The sequence below is a fragment of the Lissotriton helveticus genome, chromosome 1_1 (genome assembly GCF_964261635.1).
Source record: "Lissotriton helveticus chromosome 1_1, aLisHel1.1, whole genome shotgun sequence".
Lineage (NCBI taxonomy): Eukaryota > Metazoa > Chordata > Amphibia > Caudata > Salamandridae > Lissotriton > Lissotriton helveticus.
This window is the reverse complement of record NC_136057.1, coordinates 396,360,413-396,374,006: the sequence shown is the minus strand read 5'-3', so window position 1 is coordinate 396,374,006 and position 13,594 is coordinate 396,360,413.

Here is a 13,594-nt window from a genome sequence, read left to right as displayed (position 1 = left end):
GGTACCACTGCACATGCTGCACCAATGATAGCTACGCCACACTGGTGCCACTGCACCTGCTGCACAATCATAGCTAAGTAACACTGATAACACTGCACCTGCTACACAACGCTATCTACCACACACTGCAACAGAGCATATCTATGTATATCAAAAGCATGCTTTGAATATCAATTCCAGCGGTGGGGGCTGAAAGGACGAGCAGGCTGGGAGAGGCGATGTCAGAGGCTTCTGTGAGCTCCCAGCCTGTCGTTTCCAGTGGTGGGGGCTGCAGTGAGGAGCGGTGGGGGCTGAAAGGACGAGCAGGCTGGGAGAGGCGATATAGAGGCTTCTGTGAGCTCCCAGCCTGTCGTTTCCAGTGGTGGGGGCTGCAGTAAGGAACAGGCGGGGAGAGGCAGTATCAGAGGCCTCTGCGAGCCGGCATCTGGCGAAAGGCCAACACTTAAACATGAAAGGAGGCAAAGGGACGCGCGCACGCAAAACTCACGGCACACTGGTGAACGCGCCCCGACCATCTGGATTCTATTACCGCAGCACCCTGACAGCTATAATTGTTAATTTATTGCACTGCCGTGCGCATAACCACACAGGATATGGCGGAAGTGCTGAAGCAGAAAAACATATGGCCTATTGCGTGAAGGCTACTAGAAACAGGGCACCGCGCGGACCAATTACCATGCACCAGGCAAAACAAACTACTGAAAAATCTCGCGCACTGAGGAATTTTTCCTGCACTATTCAGAACCCCCTAACAAAAGGAGCTCGGAGTTCCGCCCCCCTGCTGACGCAGGGGTGACGTAGGCCGAGCCCTAAAAAGCAGTTTTTCGACCCTTTAAGTCGAATTTAAGCCACAAAAAGGAGGCAACATTTTGCATTTTTTGAACTAACACTTATAGATGCACCAGTCCTGTAATAATAATAATAATAATACTCCACATTTGTAAAGCGCGAACAATCACCCGTTACGGTCTCTAAGCGCTTGGGGCCGTTGGAAAGATTAAGCAAGCTATTGCCCAGAGTCACATGGTGCTGGGCTAACCTGCCGCCAGTGCCGGGCGCCACACCTCTTCTTCTGTAGACACCTCAAGCAATTTTAAAAATAGATGCAAGTTGAATGCAAGTACGAGGAACATTCCCTGCTGCACACCTAATTTTTCACTGTGGATGTGCACAGAGAAACGGGCATTAGCAAAGTATGGAGGGCTGCTAAAAAAAGAAAAACAACCACTGGCAAAGTCAATAGGTAACCTTTCGGACATATTGGTTTTGCCAATGGTTTTTTAGTGATGCTGTACAGCAGCCTACATACATGCAGCCTGGTTAAAGAGGAAAGAAAAAAGGTGCTAAGATGTAAATGCTGCTGCTGTGCCATGGTGTACATGCACACAATGCCCGAGCGCTCTTACAAATGTACCCAGGTCAGAGTTTTTTTGTTTCTATTCACTGATCTGAGATACAAAGGCAAAAGGACCTTTTTTTGTTTTTAAAGTAGGTGGGTTTAACAACACGGATTGCATGGGGAAGCAACACAGAAGGTGCAGATGGGGGAAGCAACACAAAGGGCAGGGAATGAAAGCAACACAGAGGGTGGTGAAAGCACCACCAAGAGCAGGGGGAGAAATGCAGGACACAGGTTAGACAGCCACGGTTGGTAGGGGAGTACCTGCCGGGGCAGTGACGTGGGGAGGGGCAGGGTGGGGGTTAGTAATGTATGAATAATCGAGGTTTGAAGGTAAGTAAACATTTAAATAAATCAAACGAATTTCGTTGCGCGCACTGCATTGCATATGGGGGAAGCAGTGCGCCCAACGAAATTCGTTTGATTTATTTAAATGTTTACTTACCTGCAAACCTCCATTATCCATACATTACTAACCCCCACCCTGCCCCTCCCCCTCCCCACGTCACCGCCCCGGCAGGTACTCCCCTACCGACCGTGGCTGAGGTTAGAGAGAGCAAAGTGGAGCGTGGGTGGCGGGAAGAGAAACACAGAGGCGAGAGAACAACATGGGGCTGTAGGGTAAGAAGCACACTGGCACAGGATAGCAACTTTGGGCCGACAGATGGGCATGAGTGAGAAAGAGAGAGATGAGTGGGTGAAGGCGGAGAAAGGCATATGAGGGAGAATGCTGGAAAACGCATGCGCTCTTATGGAGTGCACACACAAAAAGAAAAAAGTAGTTCCCTAAACATGAGCAGGGAAAGGATACAAGTAAAGAGGTTAATTTCCAGCGAACGGACAGATGCTAGATGAGCAAGGCAAGCCATCGAATAAGACACAAGCAAATGTGAATAACATTAAAGGCAAATTATGGCAAGCAATGGACAGGCTCTTTGCCCACTGTAAGCTGACAATAGATCTTTCACAAAAAGACAGCTGGCGTTTTCTTTTAGTAGTTCTCTGAAAGTAAGAAGTGGAAAGATACAAGTCATCCAATCAAAAGGAAGGTAAAGAAGCTATGCTCCATGGGAGGAACAAACAGGAGAACAGGGAGGAGATGCAATTGAATAAGAAGCAAGAAAATGAGTCTGACAAGAAAATCAACTGAAGGTAAGAAATGGACTGACCAAACCCTCACTGTTTTCTTATTGTCAACAACAGGTTTTAACCTAGGCAAGACCTGACATTGCAAGGAATAGTTAAATGTCCCCATTGAAAATTGCACATTAAAATGATTGCAACAAAAAGTGCATCATGTCAGATGGCACTAAACCAGGTACAAGATTTTATTTTTACTCCTTTTTTGGGTGTATTGAGTGGGCACAACATGTCACATCAGGTAGCTGGAACTAGATAATAAATAAGAGACCACGTATGTGGAAGAAATGTCAACCAATAATGTATTCAACTGATATTTCTCCACAAATTTTGGATGGGTCAGATAATTACAAATGGTTAAAAGGAGCAATGTTTCTCAGATGAAACAGGATATCCATATCATCCCATTTGGCTACCCTTCAACCACACATCTCCCAAGCACTCATGCAGGCTCATCTTAGAAAACTGAAAGGACAAGGCATGCAGGCTTTGACCTGCAACTATTTAGACAAAGCATGCATATTCTGATGTGCAACCAACCAGACAAGAGCACTGTTCGACCACACCATGATATCAACAACACTAAAGCCGAATCCCTCAGGATCCCTCCAAGGCCACTGCTGGTCCTAGAAGATGTACCATTGCAGGCAGCAACACCACCTTCAGCAACCACAAGTTTATGCTACAACTTGAACCTTGCTGAATCACACATCTGCAGATAATCATGGCATTCACAATGTACCAGTCCCAGTCCTACTGCTAAAAAGGACTGCATGAGCTGTGTAAATAGCAACTGCACCACAGCCATGCCCAATTACTCTGTGAAAGACCTGAATGTGACAAAAACACTCTTAAGAGGCTTTCAGATTAGATGATTTCAGAGACCTGCCCATATTCAGAGGCATCTCTGTGAATGAGTACCTGTTCTCATGTTAAAAACGGGTTACTACCATCACATTGTATTTGGATGATCAAGCCACAAGACAACCTGACTCTCAGAAAAGCCTGTGCTTCTAAATGGAAGTGACACAGGTAATGCTAGTGGGAATAGTCAACAGCAGTTGGTGTTGGTGGCACAGGCACCAGTGCAGAAACAAATAAGCCTTTCCAAAGTCAATAGGTTTTGCCTATGTGAGATTTATTGGCTTTGCTCATGTTTTTTAGCTATGTGTGGCTGAAAGTAATGTAAAAAAAGCTGCATGACACAGCCTGCCTTGTCTGCGTTTTAGCACTTTTTATTTTTATTTTCAGTTATGCTGCACATAAGCTAGCACTGCTGTATAATATGGCTAAAAAACATTGGCAAAGCTTATAGATCTTGCATAGGCGAGTCCTGTTGGCTTTGCCAATGTTTGGTATGGAATGCCAAATGGTAAGTTAAAAGTATTTATATAGTGTGTACCACTGTTGAAGTGCTAATGTTATAGATTAGAGAATGCCCTTGCCAAGGTGTTAATGTTTGCAGATTCAGAAGCATTTTAGGACCATACAAAAACGGTGACAATGTGCCATATAAATTCGCTGAATGTAACATAAGTTGTTGGTAGACAGAAAAGTTCAATAGGCTACTGCTATTATTACAGTGATGCGTTAGGCTATGTGTTACTTTGGGTGCAATGGCTACAAAAGAACCAAAAAAGCACATCTGACTGCTTGTTTAGTAGTAATATATAGCAATGATCAGTGTTCAGTGGGTTTCCTAGACCTTTTGGCCCCTGTGCCACTGCACCTGCTGCACCATTCAAATCATGACCCTGGTGCCTGTAAGGTAACTGCACTTGTGACAGCTTGTTTACTAGTAAAGTGTGCAATAGTCAGTGTTCAGTAGGTTTCCTAGACCTTTTTCACCCATTTGCCACTGCACCTGCTCTGCCAAATCATGGCCCTAGTGCCTGCAAGGTAATTGCACTTGACTGCTTATTTAGTAGTAACATATAGTAATAATCGGTGTTCAGTGGGCTTCCTAACATTTTGGCCACTGTGCCACCGCATGTGCTGCACCATTCAAATCATGACCCTAGTGCATGCAAGGTAACTGCACTTGTGACTCTTGCTTAGTTGTAAAAAATAACAATAATTGGTGTTCAGTGGGTTTCCGACACCTTTTGTCCCCTGTGCTACTGCACCTGATGCACCACTCAAATCATGCCCCTAGTACCTGCAAGGTAATTGTACTTGTGACTGCTTGCTTAGTAGTAAAACGTAGCAATAATTGGTGTTCAGTAGGTTTCTCAGAACTTTTGGCGCCTGTGCCACTGCACCTGCTGCACCATTAAAATAATGGCCCTAGTGCCTGCAAGGACAAATGATGAAATCATTTATATCCAGTAATATATGTGTTCCAAAAAAGGCACAGTTGCAGACGGAATACATAATTATTGTGTAGGCTAAACATAAACACAAACACTTTCATAAAAAGTGCCTTTAAACTTATCCAACTCTCTAAAATGAGTTGCCACAGGTGTCATAAATAAAGCATATGATTTACACATCAAAGTGAAAACCAAGCATTGTTAAATTGTGTTGCAATGTGGCTGGCTCTTTCCTGTGAAAAGAATCTTATCCTGTGCTTGACAGTGACTGGGCCATTAAAAGTGTAAATTGCCCAAGATCACCATTTGTTACGCCAACGCTGGGACTGAAATACAGTTTTCTGCTTTGTTCTTAAAAAGGCAGTTTCACAAATTAAATGGACTCACCAAAGTAGAGGAATTTTGCAAAAAAACATGCAAATGTTTTGTGCATTTGAAGAACAAGATACCTTTGAGATGGCTATGTCTAAAATAAAATATAAAAAAGGGCACAAGCCAGCTCCATGGAGAAAATGCGCTGCCTTCCTCTTTCCCATAAACGCTCTCACTTTGAAGTCAGCCAAAAGCAAAATAAACACCCTGCTCCCACGAAAACACAGCTTGATATTTGGCCTTGGTCTTTGAATGCCCAGTAAAGGTGATGAGATAAAAACAAGATTTAAAGGCCTGTTTATTACAGAAAACAAGTTCATGGAAGAATAATGTAAACACGGCTATAGCTGTGGGACCGCCACCTCCCTGTACCACAGTTCCACCTCCCCCCATTGCAACCCCTGCTCACCCCTTGGCCCTACTAGCTCCGACACCCGAAATGCCCCGAAATACATCCAAAACATGATTGTGGAAAACAAAGTGACCTCTTCCCGGTTGTGGCAGATATGCGGCATGAGCCGTAACAAGCCGCCCAGAATACCCGTCGTAATGGGACGGCGCTGAAGGGCCTTTGTGCCCCTTTCCCGCACCCATCCTTCCAATAGATGTGCACCCAACTCCCCCGCTGACGGTGCATAGCCCCACCACATCTTCCGCATGAACGCTATGGCTGACAGTTTCCCTGCAATCATCACTTTTGATAATCCCCCTGTCTATCATTGCCAAAATAAACTGTACCACCTGTTCGCCCCGCACCCATTGGCTGTCATGTCGCCCTGCACCGCTGTCTAGGGAATTCTTGCCATATGCCTTCCATGTGGAAGCGGCCACAGACCCTCTTACCAGCTGTACCACCCTTTCTCTCCTACTGACCACAGCCCCACTGGCACTGGCGTCTTGCATTCGTCCACCTCCGTGGCTAACCCATGGAACCTCAGCCAATGTGAACGAGACAAAGCATCTGCAATGTCATTGTCCACCCCCGGCACATGTCATGTTCCAAACATTGCAGTACAAAAACCCTCAACAACTTGAGCACCTGTGGATCCCTGACACACTGCCGATTGACGACATATGCCACAGACATGTTGTCCACCTTGAATATCACCTTTTTGTGCGCTAGCTCCCGCGCCCACACCGTCACTGCCACCACTAGTGAAAACATTTCCAAGAACGCAATGCTCCTCCCCCCGTTCTGCCAATGTGGCAGCCAGACCTTCGTGCACCACCTCCCCTGCCAGTGCAGCCCGAAACCGCCTACCCCCACGGCATCCGAGGAGGTGGTCATATCCCATTCCCACTCTTCCGGGGGAGCCATAGGGATACCGTTAAAGCGCTCCAAAAACGCTAGCCACATGCGCAAGTCCTCCTTCATACCTGCCACCAAGCGCAAGTGATGGTGCAGCAGCATCAAACCGGACTGGGACAACCCCAAACACCTACAGAAAAGTGCGTCCCGCCCGCAACACTCGGCATGCAAAGTTCAAATGCCCCGAGAGAATCTGCACCTCACGTACCGTCACCTTCTGTTTCGCCAACATAGTGTCCACCAAAAACAGCATGTGCAGCTTCTTGTCCCCTGGCAATCGTGCCTACATGGTCACCGAGTCTAGCTCTATTCCAGAAATGACAGCACTGTACTGGGACCTTGTGTCTTCTCTGGCGCCAAGGGCACACCCAGGTAGACCATGAGCTCTGTAAAACTGTCCAGCTGTTGCTGGCAGTCCGCTGAACCGGGCAGTCCCACCAGGAAGAACTCATCCAGGTAGTGCATCACCGTCTCCTTGCCCGTGCGCCACGAAAAACCCCACTGTAGGAAGGTACTGAAACGTTTCGAACAAAGCGCACGAGATTGAACACCCCATGGGCAAAACTTTGTCGACAAAGATGAACCCGTCAAACTGAATACCCAGCAGTTGGTAATCCCTCGAGTGTACCGGTAACAGCCGGAAAGCCGACTTGATGTCACATTTAGCCATGAGGGCCCCTGTCTCCAACGTCGCAACCAAACATCGCGCCACGTCCACTGAGGAATAAGACACCGATGACAGCTCAGCCGTTATGTAATCATTGACCGATGTCCTCTCCGGCCACGACAGATGCTGAATCAGGTGATACTGACCAGGATCTTTCTTCGGCACCACCCCTATGGGAGAGATGATCATGTTCCGAATAGGCGTCTCTTGAAAAGGGCCTGCCATCCCCTCCTCTCGTACCGCCTTGCCCTGTTTGTCCCGCACCACCGTCTTATGCATATTGGCAGATTTCAGATTTTCGGCCTACCTGGCAATTCTCTGACCCTCGTACCCCAGCCGGAAACCCTCCCGAAACTCTTGCCATAGCAGCCCTGCGTCTTCGGTCCATGGGTAACACACTAAGAAGGTTTCCAGCCGCTCCTGTTTAACTGGCGTATAAGCCTTTTCTCGAAAGCCCTTGTCCTTCCCTATCTCCCCTACCCACTGACTGTTGCCCTGTCGACACGGACTGCTGGCCCTGACCTCCGCCCCCGTCCCCCAGCATGCCACCACCGGGTGGTGCTTTGCGCATTTGGAACATTCATGCCGGAACTTGCAATATTGCTTAGTACAAGCGCCCTTGTTGAAGTCCCTACACGCCCCCCACCGCGGCACCGACAGTATTCTCTCTCTGTCTCACCCCACCACAGGTGGGGCAGGTTGGAAAGGGGTGGGGCACCAGCGGTAAACCGCTGGCCTTATATATTGTTTTGCAGAACTTTGCCCCCCATTGTCTGCTGATACAGATCCGAATCGATTTCCCCCCATTTTGCCTCCGGGTCCCAGGCCAAACGCGCTCTGAACTCCTCATCGTAATGCGACCAAGCGTAACCCCCGTATGTGACCTGCGCCTGCCGTATCACGTCCATCTATTTAAAAAGGGCAACCGACCTTTCCGGGTACTTGTCACAGTACACGCTGGCAAAGATCAAGAAACCGGCCGACCAGTCCTCAATGTTCAAAGGGACCCGGGGTCCCCTGGCCAACTCCTGCTCTTCTTCTTTAGACCCTTCTTTTGCCATCAACTCCCGGTACAAGAGCTTTAAAATATCCACGTACTCCCCCTTCCATATCATCTCCTTGGTAGCCAACGACAAATGTGCCCCCAAAGGTTTTCAATGCCCATGTATGGCAGCTTGCGCACCGGAACATCGTGGCTCTCCTTACCTTCCCTTACCCTCCTTGGTGTGTCCCCCCCTCTGCCTTTGTGCCCGGGTCCCTGCTCCCATCTGATCCCGCTTCTTCCGGCCCCACCCCTACGTCCTTTACGTATGTGCCTTTATTCAAATGCACCCCTCCGTCCTCCCCCCTCGCATCTGTGCCTACCAATACCCTGACCTGTAGGGCTCCACCCCACCCGCCCCCCGCTCTGTGCCGTGCCTTACCTGGCATCAAGGTCAACGTCCGCACCAGATCCCGCCACCTAACCAGTTGAGCAGGAGGGGCCGTCACTTTGTCCGCCTTGGGTCTTTGTTGCGCACTTGTAAGACTAGGACAATTATTACTCCTCTCGCCCCCGTCCCGACCTTCCCCCCGCCTTTGCTCCCCTTCCTCCACGCTCTCCTCAGCCCAGCCCTGTCGGCCCCATGCATTCATGCCATAGGCGGCCTTCTGCAGGCTCCAGCCTGCTCAGCCCCACCCGCTCCCTACATACGCGAAGCCACACTCTCTCTCCTTTGCCCTCTGCGCCACTCATCTGGGTCCCAATTCGGACTGACGGACCTCTGCCCCGTCCCCCGGTGGCCGCATCGACCCGTCAGGGTGGGGCTGGCGGGGACTTACCACCCGCCTCCCGTAGGATGCGACCGTCATGTCCCTCGTAGAAGCGTGACCGCCCGCATGAGGCAGAGCCGGCCCAACCCCTCCGTGGAGTGGAGCTGCATGCTGCTCTCCCTAGCACCTCGCCATGCATTCCTGTCGAAAGAAAGAAGTGGAGTCCAACATGCCTGGGTTAAAACCATACCCCGCGTAGCCACACCCCCCAGCGTCTCCTGGGATCCCGCTCCCGGCCCTGGCACGGCGGTGTCAACCTCCAGGGCCTGGACCCCCCATCCTCCCCTGGTAGCCCCACACCCTGCCCCCCACCCGACTGTACTCTCCTCTCCGTCGTTCCAAACCAAAGCCACCAGCTCCCGGTGGACCGCGCTACCTCTTTGAGGTCCTGAAACCCCTGCAACCCCCCCTAAGCCCGACACACCCACCCGCTCCACCCAGGCCCCCACGCCCGAACACCGCTCACCCCATCCCGTGGGCGCCCTCCCTTGCCACCCCCCGCATCCAGGGCTGGCATGGACCCGCATCTCGGAAAGTCCCGGCCCCCTTCCCCCCGGGGCATCACCCACTCGTCGCCAGACCTCCCACACCGGCTGTCGTGTCACGATCACCAAAATGGCCGGTTATAAACCCTTGCAGCCCAAAACCAGCCCAGCCCAGCCCAACCAGCCCAAATAGCCAAACAAGGCCCCGGGTACTGCTGCCCCCCCATGGCCCAAAACCACACTGCGGGGGCAGGCCTCCAGCTGGTCGGCCGCCCCCCCCCAAAGCCCCATTGTTGCATACCAGTTGTAAAAGATCTGCCAGAAAATACTGCTACCAGTGTAACAAGATTTTTACCAAATTTTACAATGTGGTTTTAAGCTTAAACCGAATGAGGATCTGAATTTAAGATTCTCATTACTAGTGTAATCATGCATACACTCTGCAGACCAGTGAACACAAATTTAATGTACCACGTCTGCACAAGGATTATAGATTTCCTGCTGAATAGGATCCAAGCCTCAGTCACTCAAAGGTTGTATTGTAATCTCCTCACTTCGTATTCGTTGCTATTGAATTGATGTCTTCCTGAAGAACATGCCCAAGTAAACCCACAATCACCGACAGAATCCACCCTGTGTGAAAGGTTGTGAACTTAAATATTGGGAGGAGAGAAGAGAAATTGAAGTAATAAAGATCACTGTAAGTATCCCAAACCATAATTTTTCTGCCCATTTCCTTGCTCCCGCTCTTACTTATGTCAGAGTATTGCAAATTATCATGCCTTCATACAGATGGCTGCAATGTGAGGCAGCAAGTGCAGTAGAGAGCCATTTATTTCTGTGTGACCACAGTCTTACAACAATGCTGTGAAAGCATTCCCTCTTCTAAACTGTCTGCAAATTGTTCTATACGCTTTTGGAATTAAACAAGTCCACATCTACATGCAGGTTGCCGTTTAGGAAAGAAAGTGATCTTTTGCTACCAAGAAAATCTGAAAGGATAAGAGGTTTAATGTTCATGAGTTTGTCCCACTTGGGTAATTCAGGCAGAACTTTTTGATGGACTGTATTACTTCACAAACTGCAAAGGCCCTGCTATCCAGAGCAAAGACTAACAGCTTCAATTGCATTGCTTCAAAATCCCTCCAATTAGATGAAGCAAGGCATTCGCTCGGTGCTCAAAGCCCCTGCTCCAAGTAAACCCACAAAGGAGTCATTTCACCCCACCACCAGTTATTCTCTGGAATTGAACCATTAACCTGAGAGTGAGGTATTGTGGGAAAAAAGGCATGCCATAATCCTTGCTGCCATGCTGTCACCAGAGTGCCTACTCCTGCTGTCACCAGAATGTCTACTCCTAGGGTAGTCTCCCTCAGAATGCAGGGAGAAAATTTTCAGAGAAGGTGCATTGTCTTTGTATGTCAATGAATCTATCACTGGTCAAGAACTGGAATACAAAGGAGACCAGTTCTTTGTGCATTGTTCTCCCTCCTGCCTCAAAGATTAATCTTGCAATTCATGCACACGCAGGCCCCAGGTACCAAGCAGACTATTTGTTGAAATAACTCATTGTGATTATTTAAACCACACTCTGAACCATATTCCTCTGGGCTGACACCCTACTCGCATTGTCAACAAATTAGTCTTATCGCCATGTATGGAAACTGACTGGAATTGCTAAGCCTCTCGCTAACCTTCCGATTGTGGGGAAGTTGCGGTAGGCTCCAGATACTTGCTAGCAAACAGGGCGAAGAGCCCTTTTTAAAATACGCTTTTAATTTATTTAAAACTGTTGCTTTGTTTTTGTGCCCACTTACCCACACTATAAAAAATATTGCACTTCACCTGCTGTTTGGCAGGATTCGAACCCACTTAAGGCTCACGATAGGCATCCAGCGCCATCTTGGGTGTGGGGGTTTGCCGCCCAATAGTGAGCGCCATTGGCTATCGCGCTCTAGTGGCTGGCTGGCTGCACTCACCCGCCTATTTAGGACGGGGCTTCGCAGGCGTGCGGCGAAACTGACTGGAATTGCTAAACCTCTCGCTAACCTTCCGAGTGTGGGGAAGTTGCGGTAGGTTCCAGATACCCAATAGTGAGCGCCATTGGCTATCGCGCTCTAGTGGCTGGCTGGCTGCATTCACCCGCCTATTTAGACAAGGCTATGCAGGTGCGCAGCGTACGCGCGTAGCATGCGCGCCGATGTCGCGCCGGAGGCACACCAGAGGCAAGCCCGTCTGCGCCCGTCCGCGCCCTGCCGGGATCAGGGGCCATGACCCCTAGCCAGGGGGCCTGGTATTCTAGGGACACCCTCCTCTCTCTAAATCATGACGCCATGCAGTTGGATCCGTGGTTGGTGGAGGGACTCCGGCAGGAGGGGTTGCTAAGATATACTACTAAGGTATCAAAAGGCAAGATCGTGGCACCGAGGAAAGAAACGGTGATCTCACAGAGCTTTGCCCTTCTCAACACCCGTTCTCTCCAAAAACATAACTTGGAGGTGTTTTCTCTGCTTCAAGAAGGCCACCTGGATGTGCTGGGGTTACGGAAACATGTCTGGAAGAGTCTTGAACCCCGGACTTGGTGGCTTCACTTCCACCCAATTTTTCTGCCATTAGTAACAACAGGATAGGCAGTAGGAAGGGGGGGGGGGGGGGGTGGTTGCTTTCCTTTATAACAGCTCCTTCAAGACAGAAACCATCTGTGCAGAAAGTCTGGAAGGTGCGGACATTTTAGGGGTTAAGTTCTGCTCAGCCACAAAATGTGTGGTGATGTTGTTAGTCTACCGCCCCCCACGGACGCCACCAGGCTTTATCGAACTCTTCTTGGGACTAGTTCATGATCTCCGCTCTCGGTATGAAGGCCTGGTAGTAATGGGAGATTTCAATCTCCACTGGGAGGAATCCCCTAAAGATACCCAGTCAAAACAGCTAGAAGAGGCTATGACCTCGTTAGATTTACATCAAAGGGTGGTAGGGTCGACACATCAAAAAGGTCACACCCTGAATTTGATCTGGACATCCGTCCCGTTACAGAGCCCAATTACTATCTCTCCCTGCTTTTGGTCAGATCATCACCTACTGCAGGGGAGACTTTCACTCCCAGGGCGAATTACATCTGCCCCGGCAAGGTGGCAGGTTGTAAGAAGCTGGAATAAAATCAGTACAGACGCCCTAGTATCCACCTTGGGGAAACAATCTTCCCACCTTAAGATACAACCGGAGGATGAAATTGAGGCTGCTAGCCTCAAGCTGTCACATAAACTTAAAAACGCCATTGAAGTTGTTGCACCATCACGGAGAGTAAAAATTGTGGATAAGGGCAAAAGTGCCCCATGGTTCAATGAGGTACTGAGGATATTGAAACGCTCCCTACGTCAGAGTGAGAGAGCCGGGCGAAAGGGGTATGATCCTAACACTCGGGCCATATATGTAAAGGAGTTTGCCATCTATAAACAAGCAATCAGGGCTAGGAAAGCAGAGTTCTATGAGGGTAGAATTTCGGCGGCAATCAATCCGCAGAAAGAAATTTTTAAGGTCCTGACAGAGCTGAGGAAGAATAAAGAACAGACCCCCTCCTTTTCGCAGGAAGACTGTCAAAACTTTCAGGCCTTCTTCACCCATAAAATAACGGATCTTTTGACCAAAATCCAGCGTACTCCTAGATTAATCTGTGCGAGAGACATTTTGCCCACTATCCCCGTAGTTACGCAGCCGTTAACTACACTACCATTGTTCACCAAGGAGACGCTGGGAATTGTGATGGGACGAGTTAAGTCTGGCTCACCAGCAGACCCTTGTCCTCCAAGTATCTTTAAACAAGCTTGGCCTGGCCTTGAGGATGATGTACTCTCTCTCCTCAATAGCTCCTTCATAACAGGACAGGTTCCTGCCAACTTTAAGGAGGCCTGTTTGATCCCATTATTAAAGAAGCCGGGGGCTGACACTAAGGTCCTGAAAAATTTTAGGCCCATTTCACAACTACCATTCTTAGCCAAAATAATTGAGCAACATGTTCTGCCAGTGCTCTCTTGTCATCTTGAAAACAACAATCTGTTAGAACCCAACCAGGCTGGGTTCAGAGCTCATCACAGCACGGAA